Here is an 18,398-nt window from a genome sequence, read left to right as displayed (position 1 = left end):
AGGTATTTCCATTTTGTTGATGATGTCTTGTACTTTGTTTACCAGTATTTGTGTGTCCTCATCGCTTGTTTCTTCAATGCCGTGTATTATCAGGTTTTTTCTCTTCATATCCCTTTCTATTTGTTCTATTCTATTTTTATGTTGATGCAGCTCTTGTTTGAGAAGTTCATTTTCATTTTTAAGTTCCTGATTCGTATTTTTTAGTTGTTCCAGCTCACTTTGGATCCCATCTAATTTTTCTTCTATTCTCATTCCTCTATCTTCCATTCTATCTAGTTTTTCCCGCAGTTCCTTTATAAATTCCTCCATTTCTTCTTAGTGAGAGTTTCCACAAGTTCCGCGTCTCCCGTACAGTTCGTGTTAAAGACCTGCTCAATCCAGCCCCAACCCGTACGAGAGCTAGCTTACCTTGCTTCTTTCTCACTTTTCTTTATTTCGAATAATTCTGGAGCCGCCTCTGTATTTTGGCGTTTGCCCTGTCAGCGACAGTTCTTATCAGGACTTGTTTTTGTTCTCGAATTAAATAAAATATAGATGTAAATAAATGGTATATCCTTATCGTAAAAATGGACAATATACGGAAATTAATTAAATAGTCGATTAATTTTCAGAACTTACTTAGGTAATCAGAAGCCTGTTTGTTCACTTAAACACTGGTGTTAATCACTTTAATTAAATGACTTTGTTTTCGCTAAAAATAGCCAATTTATTACGAGTGTAACTTCGATGCTACTGTTCTAAACAATGCCAGAACCGGACTCCATCGGTTTTATAACCACATTTTATTTTAATCAATGGTTTTTATCATATAAACAGCGAAAACAATTTTGTCGGACAAAAATATTGGGGCATATGACGCGTCGGACACGCTAAATATGTCAAATTTATGAAAAAAATAAATTTATTACCACATGGATAATTTTAACTGAATCTACAATAAAACCTTTTTCCAATAATGTGGTAACCTTGTCGGACAATTTTCACGGGGCATATGGGCAGTCGGATGCGCCGAAGATGTCAATCTCCTGAAATTTTTTTATTTATTACCATTTTTCCGACAAGATTGGTAGGTTATAAGTAATTATATTCTTAATCAAAAAATCAAAGTGTCGGACAAAAATATTGGGGCAAATCGACAGTCGGACAAAAAATTTAATTTTTATTGGTAAACTATACTTTTAAACTATGCTGGGTTCGTACATCCCTTATCTTTACAACCATTTTTCCGACAAAAGTAGTAAGTTACAAGTAATTATATTCTTAAACAAAAAAAAAAAAAATGTAATTGTCTGACAAAAATGTTGGGGCAAACGAACAGAAAACTTAATTCTTTTAGGCTATCGACGAGGAGGTATTATCAAAAAAAACTTTAAAACAGTTTTTCTCGGTTATTTTTGAATCCATTTAGCTGAAAATAGGTACACACGCTAAGTAAAACATTTAAAAAGGTATGATGAAGAGCTGTACCCAAAATTTTCTTAAAAATTTTTCCGACAATAGGGAAAATTTTAGAAAAATTTTGATCTGATAATTTGTGTACATACTCCTTGGACAATGACAAACGTCGTTCTATAGTCTTTTTTTCGAATTAAAAAAAAACATTTCCGACAAAAGTATCAGGTTATAAGTAGTTATATTCTAAATCAAAAAATCTAAGTGTCCGACAAAAATATTGGGGCAAATCCAAAGTCGGACAAAAAATTTATTTTTTATTAATAAACTATACTTTGACACTATGCTGGGTTCGTGCATCCCTTATCTTTACAACCATTTTTCCGACAGAAGTAGTAAGTTACAAATAATTATATTCTTAAACAAAAAATGTAATTGTCTGACAAAAATGTTGCGGCAAACGAACAGAAAACTTAATTCTTTTAGGCTATCGACGAGGAGGTATTGTCAAAAAAATTTTAAAATAGTTTTTCTCGGTTATTTTTTAACCCATTTAGCTGAAAATAGGTACACACGCTAAATAAAACATTTAAAAAGGTATGACAAAGAGCAGTACTCAAAATTTTCTTAAAAAATTTTCCGACAATAGGGAAAAGTTTAGAAAAATTGTGATTTGATAATTTGTGTACATACTCCTTGAACAACGACAAACGTCGTTCTATAGTTTTTTCCCGAATTAAAAAAAACATTTCCGACAAAAGTATCAGGTTATAAGTAGTTATATTCTAAATCAAAAAATCAAAGTGACGGACAAAAATATTGGGGCAAATCGACAGTCGGACAAAAAATTTAATTTTTATTGGTAAACTATACTTTTAAATTATGCTGGGTTCGTACATCCCTTATCTTTACAACCATTTATCCGACAAAAGTAGTAAGTTACAAGTAATTATATTCTTAAAGAAAAAATGTAATTGTCTGACAAAAATGTTGGGGTAAACGAACAGAAAACTTAATTCTTTTAGGCTATCGACGAGGAGGTATTATCAAAAAAAAATTTAAAACAGTTTTTCTCGGTTTTTTTGAATCCATTTAGCTGAAAATAGGTACACACGCTAAGTAAAACATTTAAAAAGGTATGACAAAGAGCTGTACCGAAAATTTTCTTAAAAAATTTTCCGACAATAGGGAAAATTTTAGAAAAATTGTGATCTGATAATTTGTGTACATACTTTTTTGAACAACGACAAACGTCGTTCTATAGTTTTTTTTTTCGAATTAAAAAAAAATTTCCGACAAAAGTATCAGGTTATAAGTAGTTATATTCTAAATCAAAAAATCTAAGTGTCCGACAAAAATATTGGGGCAAATCCAAAGTCGGACAAAAAATTTAATTTTTATTAATAAACTATACTTTGACAATATGCTGGGTTCGTGCATCCTTTATCTTTACAAACATTTTTCCGACAAAAGTAGTAAGTTACAAATAATTATATTCTTAAACAAAAAATGTAATGGTCTGACAAAAATGTTGGGGCAAACGAACAGAAAACTTAATTCTTTAGGCTATCGACGAGGAGGTATTATCAAAAAAAATTTTAAAACAGTTTTTCTCGGTTATTTTTGAATCCATTTAGCTGAAAATAGGTACACACACTAAGTAAAACATTTAAAAGGGTATGACGAAGAGCTGTACCCAAAATTTTCTTAAAAAATTTTCCGACAATACGGAAAATATTAGAAAAATTGTGATCTGATAATTTGTGTATGGTTTGTTCAACAGTAAATGGTTGAGTTCAATTAGTGCGGTCGTAAATATTATTAAATTTATCTGACCTGGCCCATTGTTAAGACCCACCCGGAGCGATAAGCAACCGAGGTAGACAGTGTTGGTCTTTTGACAATTAACACTGACTAGACGGTAATCCCATAATAAAGCAAAGAAATTGTACCAGAAAACATATTTAAATTTTACCTGAAACCGGACCTTTTATACTATTATCGGTTATTCCAGGATGTTTATAGTGGTAACTAATTGAACTCGACCATTTACTGTTAAACATACCATACATACTTCTTGAACAACGACAAACGTCGTTCTATAGCTTTTTTCTCGAATTAAAAAAAAACATTTCCGACAAAAGTATCAGGTTATAAGTAGTTATATTCTAAATCAAAAAATCTAAGTGTCCGACAAAAATATTGGGGCAAATCCAAAGTCGGACAAAAAATTTAATTTTTATTAATAAACTATACTTTGAAACTATGCTGGTTTCGTTAATCCCTTATCTTTACAACCATTTTTCCGACAGAAGTAGTAAGTTACAAATAATTATATTCTTAAACAAAAAATGTAATTGTCTGACAAAAATGTTGCGGCAAACGAACAGAAAACTTAATTCTTTTAGGCTATCGACGAGGAGGTATTGTCAAAAAAAAATTTTAAAACAGTTTTTCTCGGTTATTTTTAAACCCATTTAGCTGAAAATAGGTACACACGCTAAATAAAACATTTAAAAAGGTATGACAAAGAGCAGTACACAAAATTTTCTTAAAAAATTTTCGACAATAGGGAAAATTTTAGAAAAATTTTGATTTGATAATTTGTGTAAGTACATACTCCTTGAACAACGACAAACGTCGTTCTATAGTTTTTTCCCGAATTAAAAAAAAACATTTCCGACAAAAGTATCAGGTTATAAGTAGTTATATTTTAAATCAAAAAATCAAAGTGACGGACAAAATTATTGGGGCAAATCGACAGTCGGACAAAAAATTTAATTTTTATTGGTAAACTATACTTTTAAATTATGCTGGGTTCGTACATCCCTTAGCTTTACAACCATTTTTCCGACAAAAGTAGTAAGTTACAAGTAATTATATTCTTAAACAAAAAATGTAATTGTCTGACAAAAATGTTGGGGCAAACGAACAGAAAACTTAATTCTTTTAGGCTATCGACGAGGAGGTATTATCAAAAATAAAATTTAAAACAGTTTTTCTCGGTTATTTTTGAATCTATTTACCTGAAAATAGGTACACACGCTAAGTAAAACATTTAAAAAGGTATGACGAAGAGCTGTACCCAAAATTTTCTTAAAAAATTTTCCGACAATAGGGAAAATTTTAGAAAAATTTTGATCTGATAATTTGTGTACATACTCCTTGAACCATGACAAACGTCGTTCTATAGTTTTTTTTCGAATTAAAAAAAACATTTCTGACAAAAGTATCAGGTTATAAGTAGTTATATTCTAAATCAAAAAATCTAAGTGTCCGACAAAAATATTGGGGCAAATCCAAAGTCGGACAAAAAATTTAATTTTTATTAATAAACTATACTTTGACAATATGCTGGGTTCGTGCATCCCTTATCTTTACAAACATTTTTCCGACAAAAGTAGTAAGTTACAAATAATTATATTCTTAAACAAAAAATGTAATTGTCTGACAAAAATGTTGGGGCAAACGAACAGAAAACTTAATTCTTTTAGGCTATCGACGAGGAGGTATTATCAAAAAAAATTTTAAAACAGTTTTTCTCGGTTATTTTTGAATCCATTTAGCTGAAGATTGGTACACACACTAAGTAAAACATTTAATAGGGTATGACGTAGATCTGTATCCAAAATTTTCCCAAAAAATTTTCCGACAAGAGGGAAAATTTGAGGAAAATCGTAATCTGATAATTTCTGTACATACTCCTTGAACAAACGACAAACGTCGTTCTATAGTTTTTTTCTCGAATTTAAAAAAAACATTTCTGACACAAGTATCAGGTTATAATTAGTTATATTCTAAATCAAAAAATCTAAGTGCCCGACAAAATATTGGGGCAAATCCAAAGTCGGACAAAAAATTTAATTTTTATTAATAAACTATACTTTGAAACTATGCTGGGTTCGTTAATCCCTTATCTTTACAACCATTTTTCTGGCAAAAGTAGTAAGTTACAAGTAATTATATTCTTAAACAAAAAATCAAAGTGTCGGACAAAAATATTGGGGCAAATCGACAGTCGGACAAAAAATTGAATTTTTATTGGTAAACTATACTTTTAAACTATGCTGGGTTCGTACATCCCTTATCTTTACAACCATTTTTCCGACAAAAGTAGTAAGTTACAAGTAATTATATTCTTACACAAAAAATGTAATGGTCTGACAAAAATGTTGGGGCAAACGAAAGAAAACTTATTTTAGGCTATCGACGAGGAGGTGTTGTGAAATAATATTTTAAAACAGTTTTTCTCGGTTACTTTTGAATCGATTTAGCTGAAAATTGGTACACACACTAAGTACAACACTTAAAAGGGCATGACGTAGAGTTGTACCCAAAATTTTCCAAAAAAAATTTCCGACAACAGGGAAAATTTAGGAAAAATTTTTATCTGAAAGTTTGTGCACATACTCTTCGAACAATGACAAACATCGTTCTGTAGTTTTTTTTCGAAGTTAAAAAAATCCGACAAAAGGGAAAATTTCGGAAAATTTTTCGAAAATTTTGGGAAGTTCTCTACGTTACGCCCTTATATTATAAGGAAAATTCCACACCTGTAATTTTGAACCAATCAAAATACGTTATTTTGACAGATCACCATGGCAACGGAGGTATTTTATCGGAAATTTTTTGCTCGTGGGGTACCCAACAGCGAATTATAGTGGAAATTTTTTGACGTTTACAATAACAGAACATTTTTGACAGACTGGTTTTTATTTGTTTACATAATTTAGTTTTGATTCATTTTCTATCACTTGTAGTTACTCAAAACTTATGTAAAATTGAAGAATATACTATTTTCTATCTTGAAATGGTATTCCCATGCAACTACAATGAGTAGAAATTACGAATTTGAAAGCCTAAATAATTGCTGACAAAGCTATGGCGCGCTATTAATCTGTTCATGCAGCTTTGGATTTTCAAATGCAAATTTGGTGTGGAATTTTCTTACCGAATACCACGCGAAGTCAAATTAATATCCGGAAATTTTTTTTTGATCATGAATATTTTTAGAAAATTTCCCTCGTCTGCGACTCGGGAAATTTTCAAAATATTCATGATCTCAAAAAAATTTCCGGAAATAATTTGACCTCTAGTGGTATTACTAGTGAGTATTTCTACAAATCTTCAGTTTGATCTATGTAGACTTACCGAGAAATATTGTTTATAGTTTGCTTTGGCCTCTTTGATGCTTATTATTTTTTTATATCCCAGAGAACGGCTGTTCCCGTACTTGTGACACTATATATATATGTACAAGAAATTTTCTATTTTCTAAATGTGACTGAATTAAAAAAATTGGGCCAACTCCAATCTTAAAGTATAGGGAAAGACTCGCCCATCCAAATATCAACCATCCATTTTGGTCCAAGGGTGTGGATTTTACGGCCCTTCCCATTTAGGGTCTGTTTTTAGTTCTCGTTCCTAAAACTCCCAAGAATTTTGAAAATTTAAGTCCGACCTCTACGGCTTCTTATAGTACTGATCATTACCTTTCCAATGCATGTTTAATTTTGAAAATTGGTTATACCATTCAAAAGTTACCGAACTCAGAAATTTTATTCAATTTCCATTTAAAAAGGGAAAAATGTTTTGTATGTGTGTATGTTTGTGGAAAAGTTACACCGATCTGAATTTTTTTTTCTATGTTTTAAGAGGGGGTCAGGGCCGATTCAGAACCGGTGTAGCTTGTGACTTTCGACCACCCTTAAGCCAGCTATAGGACTTGGTAGGTACAAAACGGCATATTTCTTGGGGGTACATACATATCTTAGGTTCAAGGAGAGACAGGAAAACCGCAAATACACCAAATTAATAGCTTTGAGTTAAGCTTTCAAATAGTGCCTAATTGGTTAGGATCAGAGATACACACGGCTCAGTACAGCTGAAAAACTGAAAAACTAAACTTTGAAAATTTTGGTTTTTGGATAATTACTCAAAATTTCAACCTACGAATTGCGCCAATAACTGAGGAAGACTCTAGACGCGTCTAACGGTGTATACCTCATATCAGGAAAAAATTCGAATTTTTAAGTTATAACCTTCATAAATGTGATCAAATCTATTTCCTATGGGAAAAACGGTTTTTCAAGCTCAATAGTTCCTATAATACCTTCAGTTATCATACTTGACCTTGGATGCATCCGACACTACTTCTCATATTTAGTGATCAAAATCGGTTATACCGATTAGAAGGTATCTAAATAGTTCCAAAAGTATAATCCATTTGACCATTATCGCCGAAATGGTTTATGTAGGTAGTTGTAGTGCTTGCGACGCTAAATTTAATAGAGCAATCCGAGTTCATTTACCGGCCATTAAAATAATTTTTTATTCTATTTCGAATAGAAAAAAAACTCTAGTGTACGTTCAATGGACATTAGATCATTTGAGAGATAATCATAGAAGGGCGACCATTTATCTTAACGTGGAATCGAGAAACAATACATTCAACTTCATACATTTAATTTATATACAGGGTGTTTGGTACAGAATGGGCCATAGCTTAACCTCAGGTTCTTGAGGTTAAAATAGACCGATTTAAGCTAACTTATCTTGGTACAAAGTTTATAATAACCGAGATACAGGATGTTAAATTTAAACTTTTTTTTATTTATTATTGAATATTTCCTGACAGGTATGGGATAACAACATGAAATTTGGTATGTGGGGATTTTTTGGGTCGAGAAATCTAAATTCCCTACCAAAAATTATGTATTGCCCAGAGGGCGCCACATACGCCTTTCAGCACTCATTTATTACGTTTAATTTTTTTTATCCCTCACTCTGTATAATTTTGACATTAAAATTTTTATCCTCCTATTAGTTTTACTTAAAAAAGGTATACTTTTTCATCTCCCTAAACTCAACCGTTTTCGAGATAAACGCATTTTAAATCTGCGATACACCATCATTTTTAGCATAATATCATTGTAGTTACACCCGAAAAATAACTTAATACCGTAATAATTGTGCCAGTTCTCAAATTTATGTAATTGCATCGCAAATTCCATTTGAAGAAATTTGCGATACATTTTTGGATAATTTTATGGTTTTAAGTTATTTTTCTGGTTTAACTACAATGATATTATGCTAAAAATGATGGTGTATCGCAGATTTAAAATGCGTTTATCTCGAAAACGGTTGAGTTTAGGGAGATGAAAGAAGTATACCTTTTTTAAGTAAAACTAATAGGAGAATAAAAATTTTAATGTCAAAATTATACAGAGTGAGGAATAAAAAAAATTGAACGTAATAAATGAGTGCTGAAAGGCGTATGTGGCGCCCTCTGGGCAATGCATAATTTTTGGTAGGGAATTTAGTTTTCTCGACCCAAAAAACCCCTACATACCAAATTTCATGTTGATATCTCATACCTGTCAGGAAATATTCAATAATAAATAAAAAAAAAAAGTTTAAATTTGACACCCTGTATCTCGGTAAACGCCCCATTATTTTTGTCCGACAAGTGATCCAATATGCATTACACATGTAAAAGAACAGTACAAAATAAAAATGACATTTGTGGTAATAAATAAAAAAATTCCAGGAAATTGACATCTTCGGCGCATCCGACTGCGCATATGCCCCGTGAAAATTGTCCGACAAAGTTACCACATAATTGTAAAAAGGTTTTATGATATATACCGTTAAAATTATCCATGTGGTAATAAATTTATTATTTTCATAAATTTGACATATTTAGCGTGTCCGACGCGTCATATGCCCCAATATTTTTGTCCGACAAAATTGTTTTCGCTGTTTATATGATAAAAACCATTGATTAAAATAAAATGACCAATGTGGTTATAAATTTTTTTCTTGGATAAAATTGACAACTTCGTGACCGCTTGACAGACAAACGCCCCACTGCCATGTTGCGCTAAGCTCCAAATTTGTCCGACTCCACCCAAATAACAAGCACAAAAAGTTTCAACGGTGTGGTCATAAATAATAATTTTATATGGGGGCCTAAGAACTATTAGTAAAATGCCTTTTAATGGTCTCATTTATGGTCACCGAAGTTTGAACTCTTTTCAAATAAGGTATTCTTGAAATGTATATTGTCAGGCTATATCAATGTAAACGTATTATTAGTAACCACCAGTCAGAAGATCTTGCGGACACCCGATTATGCATATGGTATAGCAGAGTTCTCTGTCCAGTGTTTATATGTCAGTGGTTTTCCCCTAAATCATCTCGTAGGGGCGGGGGAACGAAAAACATTAATTTACCAAGAATCTCTACGCCGTAGAAAAAAATGTAGATACCTATACTAAATTTACATCAAGATGAAGTAGAAATAAACAAAACAAGACACGTTAAATGCTACTAGGAGTACTCCCGAAACATAATTTACAATGTATAAACTTTGAAAATCATGATTTGGGATTTACAATGTATATACATTGTAAATTATGATTCGGGAGAACTCCTAGTAGCATTTAACGTGTCTTGTTTTGTTTCTTTCTACTGCATCTTGATTGTAAATTTAGCATAGCTGAGATAATTTTAAACAAAAATGTTTATTGGCACTTTTTGTGATTATTGTCCCATTGTTGTTGATCATTGTCCCAGGTATGTTTGTAATATCACAGATATGCAAACATGCCGACAAATCTCACACATACAAACATGCCTGGGACAATGTGCACAGAGTGCAATGTAAAGATGCATCAATAATAATGAAAGAAACATACATCAAAATAGAAAAATCAAAGAAGCAGCTTTCGTGCTACTTAATGAAGAGAAATGTGTGACCCCACGAATGGGAGCTATTTGTGTAGCCGACCTAGACGCGTTAAATTAAATAAACAAAACAAAAAAAATATATTCAAACAGTGTAGTTTCCTAAACAAGTGCAAAATTTATGTAGGTCATAGGCATGGTGTTCTTGATGCTACTTTTTGGGATGGCCCGGTAAGCTACGGTCTTTAGAGATTAAAGGGGTGGGTTTTTAAAACACCAATTATTATTAAAATATATTATTGTAGGGGAGTGCAATTAGAACGAAAAGATACAATGTTTCGGAAAAAATCAAACAAGGTTATATTTTTCTAAAACTTTTTTTGTTAGTTTATAAATATGTTAAAGTGAAAAGTTCTACTCACAAATTTCGCCGCTAATTGTTTATTAATTGTTTAAACAATAACAATTGTTTTGTATAAATAATGTTAATAATATGGGTGAATTCAACATTTTATTTTGATAAAAAATGTTTTTATTTTAGTTTTGATAATGCTGAAGCCGAATCTAACATTACAATTTGCAAATTCAAAATAACGGATTCAAAATGGCGGATTTTATCCTAAAAATCCTTAAAAAGCAGTTGTAAAATTCGAATTTTTTTATAAAACATGTTTGTTTACATATATGTGGATATTTTTGAGAGGTTGCTGAACCTGAATCAAATTTTGATAATTTAAATTATAAAATGGCAGATCCAAAATGGCGGATAACTTAAAAAATAGTTGTAAAATCATAATTTCTTTACAAAATGTATTTATTTCTACATATATTTATTTTTGAGAGCTTTGATAAACCTAACTTAAATGTTAACATTATAAACTATAAAATGGCGGATCCAAAATGCGGATTTTCTAAAAAGAACATAAAAAGAACATTTTTCTAAAACATTTATTGTCTTTATTTTTAACAGGTTGTTGAATCTGAATTAAAGATTAAAAATTTAAATTTCAAAATGACGGATCCAAAATGGCGGATAATTAAATGAAAAACAAGTAGAATCCAATCAAACAAATATGGAATTTCATTTAAAAAAAAGATGAACAAATAATTTTCACAATAATATTAAAAATTAAAATGTATTAGAAAGAACAAATTATTCAAAATCTATCTCTTCAATATTCAAAAAATTGTTGCAATGGGATCATAAATAAAAAAATTATTCTTAGTAAACAGCTCTGCACATTCTAAAACTTTAAATGCAATCATAAAATATCAATTTTTATCAGTTTTGTTAAGATATGTCAATAAATAAAAATTTCAGTTAGGAGTAAAATACCTATATTTTTCATAATACTGAAAATTGTTATTATGGAAAGTTGTTCAGAACTAAAAACGCTGTGTCAATATGCAATTACACTCTTCTAATCGAAATATTGTGAACTATAAAGGTACATATTTTTTGCGCTAAATATAATTTGTTTAATACCTCGTATAATATTGATAAAATATAATATTTTATATTTGCATATTAAGTGTTAGACCATGCACAGCTATTTATGACGAATAACTTTCTTCATAAAATTAATAATAAATCAGTTATCATAAATAATAAGTGAAAATTTAATGATGTCGAGTATAATTAATTTGAAACACTATTAAAAAAAAACAAATTTTCGATTAGAACAATATAATTACATATTGAAACATAGTTTTTAATTCCAAACAACTTTTCTTTATAAAAATTTTCGATATTGTAAAATATAAAGGTACTTTACTCTTGAGTGAAATTCATATTTTTTGACATACCTCGTACAAAATTAACAAAATTTGATATTTGATGATTGCATCTTATGGCATATACGATACAGAGTATTTTATAAAGAATAACTTTTTTTCGTAAAATTGATATTAAAAAAGTTATCAATAGGTTCCAATTTACGCAGACATACTGTATAAGAGCTAAAAAAAATTATTTTTGTTGAACATTTATTATTGTTGAAGCTTATTATTAAATATATTTTAGGTAAATTGTACAGAAAAAAGTTTTGATCACTCTGTATATACATTTTTTCAGCTGGTAATTTTCGGTTTGTGTATTACATTTTTGTTATCTTAGTTTTCTCAAAAAGAAATTGTTTATTTTATCTTTAAACTAAAATAATTCAGTGTTTTTTAAAGATTACATCCTAAGCTTTAAAAAAATATCAAAAAAATTGTATTAGATTTATTCAAACTTGAGTAATACCGTCTTAAAGTGGTGGGAATTCTGTAAAACTACGAAGTATTCAAAAATTACATTTTTTGAGACAGCGTATTATTTGAATTAAATTTTTGAGATTTTTTTTTAATAAAACATCATTTAGTAAGATGATTGAGAGGTAAGTTGCCCAAAGTTGAGAGTTTTATAAGTAAAATTGTATTAGTTACACATTTTTAAATCATTTTTAAACAAAATTCATGTAAGGCTCACTTTCCGCCCACACCGTACTTATGTCCATATATTTTATTTCTTTTTATTCCAACCGTAAGATAGCGTATTTCATCTTCTTTCATGTCCAATTTGTAAAATTTCTTTTGATCCATTAGTTAAAGAATTACATTAAAAAAACTCAACCGTGCACTTTTTCTAACGCTAGTTTACAGTGCGCCAATGTGTGTGAGAAGGGTGACTTTAGCGTTGTAAATAAAAAATTACAGAAGCTAGAGATTTAATTTTAGAAAAATCTTTATATAAGGTTTTTTTTGTAAAATTTTCTGAATTTTTCAATGGTCCAGTCAGTTTTTTTCTAAAAATTATATTTTCGGAGTTATTTAAAAAAACATCTAACTTCGCTGTTCATTTGTTTAATAAAAAATGAAGCACCCACTTCTCGAGTAGAACTTTTTGATATGTTGTTTATTAAACATTTCTTAATGAAATCACAAAAAGTTTTATCTTGTTTGATTTTTTCCGAAGTGAAAATCTAAATGCACTCCCCTATTGGGCGCCATTAATAAATCAAAATAAAATTACTGCAATGTACTTATCCAAAATTAAAGAAAGTTACTTGCAATGTCGTTCCATCTGATGTAGGTTTGTACTTACCATTGCGGTCGTAAATTGTCTGTACTCCTCTCCAACAATAAGGATAAGAGATGTAGTTTGCAAAAAAAATACTGATAAAAGTTATAACATAATAGTCGTTTATTTATAACAAGAAAATTAAGACGATAAAAATGAATTGAAATGAATGAAAAAAAATTAAGTGTTGTTCTGAAGCTATTTCCTTGTGGCATTTTTATGATTAATTATTTACATGGGAAATAAGCCACAATTAAAATGAAAAAAAATAATTTTATTAACGTTTCGACGCCCAAATCGGGTGCCGTTGTCAAAATACAAAATATTGAATATTTTGTATTTTGACAACGGCACCCGATTTGGGCGTCGAAACGTTAATAAAATTATTTTTTTCATTTTAATTGTGGCTTATTTCCCATATAAATAATTAATCAAAAAATTAAGTCCTTCGCGAGTATGATTGTTCAAAAGAAAGAATAAACAGTTTATTACGAGTAACTGGTGACCTGGGACTGCATTGATGGTTAGAGCTAACGTGGATCTAGTATAGCTCAGCTGGAACTATTGTTGCCCAACACTTTTCACTTAACACTTTACATTTGTTTGAACTAGAGTACAATTTCACAAAAGTTTATGATATGAGATTAAAATTCCAAAGTTTTTGTTTTATTTTTTCAAAAAGGTAACTGCTAATTATTGATTGTTAATGAAATATTCCAACATTGGAACAATGTAAACACTGTTCACTCGAACATAACAAAATTTTGTTTAAAAAAAATAGTTTTTTTTATTTTATTATAAAGTTGGGAAACTCGCTCCGCGAACTTGTACTAATTTGTTCTTAAGAACAACATAACGATACTGTTCCTTCTAATACACGGAACTAGACACAAAACATACTATCGTGGTATTCACTGTAACCAACATTTGTTTTCTCACTAAGAAAACAGACTAAATAGATTGGAGTTCACTCCATCTGGTAACTCAACTTGTCTTACAGACAATAACCCAAAACTGTCTCGTGGACTAGACCAAATCGGTCCACGACTATACACTGTCGTAGCTAGATCTTGACTCCTTTCTCTCGTACCAATTCAAGACAAGATTCCTGGTCTCAAACACAGAAATTGCCTCTCATTCTGGCAATCCCCAGATAGTTATCCAATTAAAAGAAACCAAATATTTCTTCTACCAATAAAATAGCCAGGATATGTTACTAAGTCACAGCCCTAAAGCCACAGCACTAAACTTGTAAATCTTCTTTTGACGTATCCAAATCATAGAGCCACATCAGCTAAGGCTCTCCTGATTCCCACAGAAGTGCAATCATCGCACATCACCAGATACAGTAATCTGATCTTAACGAGTACCTCTTATCAACAAAAACTCAGACTTTAGTCACGAAAAATCATTAAATCTTTTTGATAATTCGCCAAAGATAAACAAATTCCCAACTTGATACTTGAACGGGAAACGGAAAACACATTGTGCTGTGGGAAAAAGAATAACGCAATACCATACCTCTAATTTATTCGTTACACAGGGTCGGACCTGATATATTTATACGATAAAAACATATGCATTGGGACCGTTAAAAATGTGCAACAAATCCATCAGCAGAATATAGCAAGCAGATACTAAAAGAAATCAGTAACAAGAACAAACCAACATTAGCGGATTAATAATTTACAATAATTATAATGTAATACCATAAATAACAGGTGTATAATAATTTATATAATATATATTTATATAAAATAATTGAATAAAGCATTTCTTTTTGGCCAAAACAAAATACTGCGTTGAAGCCAAGGCTTGGCGAACATTATTCGGACTCTACACCAGGAAAATCAACTGTTGAGAAGTTGTTTGCTAAGTTTAAACGAGGCGAAATAAGCACCGATGACGATGCACGAGGTGGATGCCCCAAAGAGGCTGTTACCAACGAAAACATAAAAAAAAGTCCACAAAATAATTTTGGTTGATCGTAAAGCGAAGTTCGAGATAGCCGAGAGTTTAAAGCTATTAAAGGAACGTATTGGATATATTGTACATGAATATTTGGGTACGCGAAAGTTTTGTGTTAAGTGACATGGCATGGCATAAAGTGACAAAACATGACTCCTGGCTCCATCATTTCATACCGGAGTCCAATCTACAGTCAGCAGAGTGGACTGCACGTGATGAACCGACTCCAAAGCATGCAAAGACGCAACAGTCGGCTGGTAAGGTTATGGCATTAGTATTTTGAGAAGCGAAGGGTATAATATTCATAGACTATCTCGAAAAGGGAAAAACTATTAAGAGTGACTATTTATTTATTCAATAAACGGCAGAGCCAATTAACAAAAAAATGTATATAAAAATAAATGAAATAATATGGTAAACAGTAAAGATAACCAATTTTAACCTAAAATAACAAATAACAAAAGATAATAAAAATGACAACAATGACAACAATAAAAACCAACAAAATTAAATTAGTAACAATAATAAATAATTAATAAATTATAGGAACTTAGTACTTTACTTCAGTTACTGAATTATGTATGCTTCTTTTAAATACACGAAGACTGTCCACAAATGGATCAAGACTGTTTTGATTATGATTAATTAGACGCAAGGTGCGTGACAATGGGGAGTAAAAGCAATAGTTCGTATTATGATAAGGTGTGCGAAAAATTGGGGAAACCCGTCTTTGGACAGTACTGAGGCTTCTAGCTTGTAAGATAGTTGGACAATGATATAGACCATTTAATATTTTATAAATGATTGTTAAATCTGATTTAGCCCTTCTTACTTCCAAGCTATCCAATTTAAATGTTTGATTAACCAGATCATAATTAATGTTAAAACCCTGACAAATATTGATATGAGCTCGAAATGCCAAAGAACGAAGAAATGTTTTCTGGACGGACTCAATATTTCTAATGTGACAATCATAGTAAGGTGACCATATAATTGAGGCATATTCCAGCAATGAGCGCACAAAAGAAACATATAACCTTAAAAAACAATTCGGTGACAGTTGAGAACTATTACGTGTTATAAATCCAAGATTTCGCATACTCCTATTAATCATGTCTGTAATATGTGGTATAAAAGTTAATTTTTTGTCAAACAAAACACCTAAGTCTTTAATACAGTCCACAGATTCAATAACAGTATTGTTCAATATATACGTTTTTACAATGGTATTGTTAGAGCGACTGAAGGTAATACTAAAGCATTTTTTAACATTTAATTCTAGACCATTATCAGTACACCATACACATAAGTTATTTAGATCCTTTTGTAGCAGTACCGTGTCTAGTTCGGACTCAATAACCTTATAAAATTTGAAATCGTCCGCAAAGGCCAGAAGTGCAGAATGTAATATTATAGTACTCAGGTCTCTAATAAACAAGTTAAACAAGACAGGGCCTGAGTGAGACCCCCTGTGGAACACCTGAAAGCACCTGAATCTCGCTAGATAAGTAATTGTTAATCCGAACGAACTGCTAGATAAGTAATTGTTAATCCGAACTCTCACCCAAACCCATTGCACTTAGTTTGGCAACAATATGTTTATGACTAACTCTATCGAATGCCCTTGAGAAGTCCGTGTAAACACTGTCTACCTGTTTGGAGCTCTCAAAGGCATTCAACAGGTCAAACTGATACGTTAAAAGGTTGGTCACGGTGGATCTACCTTGAGAAAATCCATGCTGCCCGTCATCTAATATTTTGCGACAGTGCCAGGATAGATGGGTGGAAAATAATTTATCAAAAAGCTTAGGAATAGCTGATAGTATGCTAATCCCTCGATAGTTACGAACGTCACTCTTATTACCACTTTTATGGATAGGTGTAAGAAAGCTGACTTTCCAAAAGTCGGGAAAAATACCAGTGGAAATGGACAAGTTAAACACATGCAGCAAGGGTTGGCTCAACGTACAAACACATTTCTTCAGCAGCACAGAGGGAATACCATCTGGGCCATGTGAATACCTACTCTGCAAACTATTTATACCATCAAAGACCTCTGTTAAAGAAAATTGCACTGTATTAAGATCCAAACTATAATTAAAGTTATAGTCAGGAATCTCCCCATCATTGTTTTTATATGATAAAGCAAAATGTTTTGAGAATAAATTTACAATTTCTTGACCACTGTCGGCAGTCTCATTATCAAGAAACATACTATTAGGATATGCACTTGATCTCCGTAAATTATTCACATGTTTATAGAACAGACTAGGGTTAACGGACAATTCTGTATTTATTCTCATTATGTAGTTGTTGTGACATTCATTGCGTAAAATTTTACATCTATCTCTACTTTGTGAAAATAATTGATAGTCCTCATAATTCCCAGTCTGCTTAAATTTACAATGTGCTTTTTTCTTATCAATGATTAGCCTATGTAATTCCCTGCTAAACCAAGATGGAAAGTTAGATGACTTAAAATGTTTAATCGGGACAAAATAATCAATAGCAGAGTACAAAACATTATAAAAATATTCCACACATTTGTTAATGTCACCATGATCAAGTGCATGATCCCAGGATATGCTAGCTAAATGGTTGTTAATAGCATTAAAATCACAGTTCTTAAAATCGTAGTAAAAAACGTCATATTTTAAATCTAAATCACTTTTAAGAGGGATGATAAACTCATATGCTGGGTGATGCTCTGTTATGGTGGACAGGTTTTCAGAAGCATAATTAACTACAACACTACACATATTTGAAAAAATAAGATCTAGAAACACACCAAAACTATTTGATAAGGAATTCACCTGCTTAAGGTTAAGATAGTTGCAACAGGCACACAAAATATTAGCGGATGTTATAGATGCTGCTCCCTCAACCTGCAAACCATCCTCGGAATTAACCCAGATAGCTTGTGGTAAATTAAAATCACCGCAAATCACAAATTCACAATTTGTATAAACACCCACAAGATCTGAGGCCGCCGAGGAAAATTCTTCATATACAGTCACCGGTGACCCTGGAGGGATATATATTACACTGCGTTATTGGAGCGCTTGAAGGTCGAAAACGCGAAAAAAAACAGCCACATTTGAAAAAAAAAAAAAAAGAAAGTGCTATTTCATCAAGACAATGCACCGTGTCACAAATCAATGAAAACGATAGCAAAATTTCATGAATTGGGCTTCGAATTGTTTCCGTAGCCACCGTATTCACTAGATAGGGCTCCCAGGGATACCACCTGCTCGCTGAACTCAAGAGAATGCTAGCTGGAATGAAATTG

The sequence above is a fragment of the Diabrotica virgifera genome, chromosome 2 (genome assembly GCF_917563875.1).
Source record: "Diabrotica virgifera virgifera chromosome 2, PGI_DIABVI_V3a".
NCBI lineage: Eukaryota > Metazoa > Arthropoda > Insecta > Coleoptera > Chrysomelidae > Diabrotica > Diabrotica virgifera.
This window is presented reverse-complemented; position numbering follows the sequence as displayed.